This window comes from Triticum urartu, chromosome 3, assembly GCF_003073215.2.
Source record: "Triticum urartu cultivar G1812 chromosome 3, Tu2.1, whole genome shotgun sequence".
Lineage (NCBI taxonomy): Eukaryota > Viridiplantae > Streptophyta > Magnoliopsida > Poales > Poaceae > Triticum > Triticum urartu.
Window position 1 is genome coordinate 613258312 of NC_053024.1, and position 5516 is coordinate 613263827.

Below are 5516 nucleotides of genomic sequence, written 5' to 3' on the forward strand. Positions count from 1 at the left end.
AGAGGATTGGCGGTTTACGTGATTGGCGGTTCACGTGTCTGGCGGTTCACTGGTATGACGATTCACGAGCCTGAAGATTCATTGGTGACCCGGCGCGTGTTCCAGATGGATGACAAGGCCCAAGGCCCAGCATGCCGGTTTATGTTAATGGTGGGCCGGTTTAAGAGGAAAGGCATGAGGAACATTTATCTTACAAGGAGTTAAGACCTGGACTTGTATCCGGTTTGTATTAGAGATAGACTAGTCCTAATCCTAATAGGACTCTACATATAACCCGCCCCTCCAACATATATAAGGAGGGGCAGGGCTCCCCAAAAGGGACAAGATTCACAAGTTCCACAAGTTGGACAAGTTAGGTTTAGACAATAGCTCTCGAGATAGAGCACTCTTGTAACCGTGATCATCATCATCAATATCAATGAAGCAGGATGTAGGCTTTTACCTCCATCGTGAGGGGCCGAACCTGGGTAAAACATCGCATCTCTCATCCCGCTCAACCCCTCTCAAGCTACCACATAGATGCATTGGCCTCGCGACTAAGTCCTGACACTAAGGACATCTGTCGTGACAAGTCCACGACACAAGGCGAACTATCAAGGGGTTCCCATTATAACCCAACCGTGTAAGGAACGCAAAAATCAAGGAACATAACACCGGTATGACGGAAACTAGGGCGGCAAGAGTGGAACAAAACACTAGGCATAATGTCGAGCCTTCCACCCTTTACCAAGTATATAGGTGCATTAAGATAAACAAGATATAATAATGATATCCCAACAATAAACAATGTTCCAACAAGGAACAAACTCCAATCTTCACCTGCAACTAGCAACGCTATAAGAGGGGCTGAGCAAAGCGGTAACATAGCCAAACAACGGTTTGCTAGGACAAGGTGGGTTAGAGGTTTGACATGGCAATATGGGAGCCATGATAAGCAAGTGGTAGGTATTGTAGCATAGGCATAGCAAAAGAGCGAGCATCTAGCAAGCAAAGATAGAAGTGATTTCGAGGGTATGGTCATCTTGCCTGCAAAGTTCTCTGAGTTGACTTGATCCTCGTAAGCGTACTCGACGGGCTCCTTGATCACGTACTAGTCTCCCGGCTCTACCCAAGCAAGAACAACAAGCAAAGGGAGACACAATCAACCACGTGCAATGCGGAAACAACATGATGCAAAACATGTCATGATATGCGGGATGCGGTATGCGATGCATATGCATGATTTGGAAAGGAATGATTGAACCTGGCCTCAACTTGGAAAACCAAGAGTGCCACTGGAAAGGTGAGTTGATTCCGGTTGAAATCGATATAAAGATCACCGGAATCGGATGCACGGTTTGGAAATGACAAGCAAAACAAATATGGCACCGATCTGCGATTAACAGCACGAGACCATCTAAATGCATCAAGAACAACATGCTATAGCACTCTAACATAGCAAAAAAATACATGACAGGGATCCACTCAAGATGCTTGACAAAAGATGAACACTAAGCTACGGATAATTCACTCAATAGCAGGTTCAAACAAGCATGGCAAAAGTGCAAAAGATAACAGGTTTCAGACTTAGTGAAATTAACAACAAGTCAGGAAAATTTAATATCAGGAAGCAATGTTTAGAGCACGAAAACTACATGCTACCGGAACATATCATGGAAAAGCAAGGCATGGAATGAAGCTACTCAAAGCATACAACAAAAGTCCCTTACTTACCATAAGCCAAAAGGGATCAAAAAAATACAATGGCAACCATGTGAACATAGCAATTATCGTTAACAGATTCAGACAGTGAAAAACTGGAACATGGCAAAATAGATATCAAGTAGGCATGTTTACGAGCTCGATGCACTCACCACAAGGCATTGCATGAAAAACTAGCATACACCCAGCAAGTAGACATGGCATAGAAGCTACACATGGCAAGAACAACAACATAGCATGCATGGATCAACTACAACAAGCTCGGCAAAATTGCTAAACATGTTAACAATCTGCCAGGAATATTTTATAGCAAAAGTAGAGCTAGATTGAGTCAAGCTAGGGTGCTCCATAATGGCAAACAAAGATATGGATGGATAGAGCACCACAATATCTACAAAACATCCTTACTGATCATGCTCAAAAGAGGCACGGATCACTTGGTAACAACATGAACACATGGCATAAAAGTTACAGCAGGAAAAGGACTTAGTGAAATTCTAAGTCCCTGAAATCAGCAACATTAAGTAAGCTACTTTGCATGCTTGTGCTAGCCACCACAGAGATCACAAAAATAAATGACATACATCCCTGTAAAGATGGCATGGCATACTTCAAAACTCATGTAGAGCTCAAGATCATAGGATGCACACAACAATCATGGCAAAAATGACAAATGAGCAAATGCTGATATGAATCTGAAACTAACATCACATAGCCCTCTTCCAACAGCATTTAGGGCATCAAGATGAGCTCAAATGAACATGATGCAATGAGATGAAATGAAGTACTCGTCGAGACAAACATTTTGATATGCTACACGCATGAATCAGAGCAACTATGATGAAGTTATGATGCTGAAAACATGTGCAAAAATCATTGAGAGAGAGGGAAAAATCAACCTTAGTTAGGGTTTACTGTAGCAGTGCGGATCCAAATCAGATCGGGATCTCGCCGGAAATACTGTAGCGGCGGCGGATTCGAGGATGGCCGGGGTTGAGGTCGCCGGAGTTGGGCCGGATCCTCGCCGAAGAGGGACGCGGGGTTCGCCGGGTAGCCGGACTTGGCGCGGACGACGAGGGGGCGACGAGGCAACGTCCTGCGGCGGCGTCGGGGGGAAGCAGCACGGCGAGGAGCTTGCCGGGGCGGAGCTTTGCTCCGGCCGACGATGGCGCGGCGGCGGCGATCCGGCAAGAGGAGGCGGGGAGGCGGCGCGCTCGGTCCCGCGAGCGGCGGCGCAGGCGATGGGCCGTGGGGGCCCCGAGTGGGCTTCGCGGGCCTCGGGCGGCGGCGGGTCGGCGGGAGGACACGTGGCGCTCAGGACTGGTGCGGGGTGGCGGTGCGGCTTGTCCGGCCAGAAACGGACATTGTCCGGCGGTGGCGCGAGCGAATTTTAGGGTTTGGGGGAAGAAGACCCGGGATTTGGAATGGGGGGTCTTTAAATAGAGGTGGAGGGAGCTAGGAGGCTCCAAATTGAGCACGGTTTGCGGCCACGCGGTCGTGATCGAACGGCCTAGGTGATGGAAGGGGTTTTGGTGGGTTTTGGGCCACTTTGGAAGGGTGTTGGGCTGCAACACACACAAGGCCTTTTCGGTCCCTCGGTTAACCGTTGGAGTATCAAACGAAGTCCAAATGGTACGAAACTTGACAGGCGGTCTACCGGTAGTAAACCAAGGCCACTTGGCAAGTCTCGGTCCAATCCGAAAATGTTTAACACCCGTACACGAAAAGAGGTAGAAAGGGACACCGGAGGACATAGGAGCGCCGGAATGCAAAACGGACAACGGGGAAAAAGCTCGGATGCATGAGACGAACACGTATGCAAATGCAATGCACATGATGACATGATATGAGATGCATGACAAAGACAAAAGCACACGAAGACAAAAACCCGACAACGAGGAAAATCATAACTTAGTACCGGAAATGGCAAGAGTTGGAATACAAATATGGCATGTTACATACGGGGTGTTACACTAAACTATTAAGTAGTCATCATACCGAGCTTTGTCAAACGTTGTAACGTGTGCATCTGCTCCTGCAATAGGTTTGTCACCTAGCGGTGCATCAAGGACATAATTCTTCTGTGCAGCAATGAGGATAATCCTCAGATCACGGATCCAATCCGCATCATTGCTACTAACATCTTTCAACTTTATTTTCTCTAGGAACATACCAAAAATAAATAGGGAGCTACATCGTAAGCTATTGATCTACAACATAGATATGCAAATACTATCAGGACTAAGTTCATGATAAATTAAAGTTCAGTTAATCAAATTATTAAAGAACTCCCACTTAGATTGACATCCCTCTAATCCTCTAAGTGATTACGTGATCCATATCAACTAAACCATGTCCGATCATCACGTGAGATGGAGTAGTTTCAATGGTGAACATCACTATGTTGATCATATCTACTATATGATTCACACTCGACCTTTCAGTCTCAGTGTTCCGAGGCCATATCTGCATATGCTAGGCTCGTCAAGTTTAACCTGAGTATTCTGCGTGTGCAACTGTTTTGCACCCGTTGTATTTGAACGTACAACCTATCACACCCGATCATCACGTGGTGTCTCAGCACGAAGAACTTTTGCAACGGTGCATACTCAAGAAGAACACTTGTACCTTGAAATTTAGTGAGAGATCATCTTATAATGCTACCGCCGATCTAAGCAAAATAAGATGCATAAAAGATAAACATCACATGCAATCAAAATATGTGACATGATATGGCCATCATCGTCTTGTGCCTTTGATCTCCATCTCCAAAGCATCGTCATGATCTCCATCATCACCGGCATGACACCATGATCTCCATCATCTTGATCTATATCAATGTGTCGTTACATGGTCGTCTTGCCAACTATTGCTCTTGCAACTATTGCTATCGCATAGCGATAAAGTAAAGCAATTATTTGGCACTTGCATCTTATGCAATAAAGAGACAACCATAAGGCTCCTGCCAATTGCCGATAACTTTAACAAAACATAATCATCTCATACAACAATTTATATCTCATCACGTCTTGACCATATCACATCACAACATGCCCTGCAAAAACAAGTTAGACGTCCTCTACTTTGTTGTTGCAAGTTTTACGTGGCTGCTACGGGCTGAGCAAGAACCGTTCTTACTTACACATCAAAACCACAACAATAGTTTGTCAAGTTAGTGTTGTTTTAACCTTCTCAAGGACCGGGCGTAGCCACACTCGGTTCAACTAAAGTTGGAGAAACTGACACCCGCCAGCCACCTGTGTGCAAATCACGTCGGTAGAATCAGTCTCGCGTAAGCGTACGCATAATGTCGGTCCGGGCCGCTTCATCTAACAATACCGCCGAACCAAAGTGTGACATGCTGGTAAGCAGTATGACTTGTATCGCCCACAACTCACTTGTGTTCTACTCGTGCATACAACATCTACGCATAAAAAACTTGGCTCTGATGCCACTATTGGGGAACGTAGTAATTTCAAAAAAAATTCCTACGCACACACAGGATCATGGTGATGTATAGCAACGAGAGGGGAGAGTGTGTCCACGTACCCTCGTAGACCGAATGCGGAAGCGTTAGCACAACGCGGTTGATGTAGTCGTACGTCTTCATGATCCGACCGATCCAAGTACCGAACGCATGGCACCTCCGAGTTCTGCACACGTTCAACTCGATGACGTCCCGCGAGCTCCGATCCAGCAAAGCTTCACATGAGAGTTTCGTCAGCACGACGGCGTGGTGACGGTGATGATGATGCTACCGACGCAGGGCTTCGCCTAAGCACCGCTACGATATGATCGAGGTGAATTATGATGGA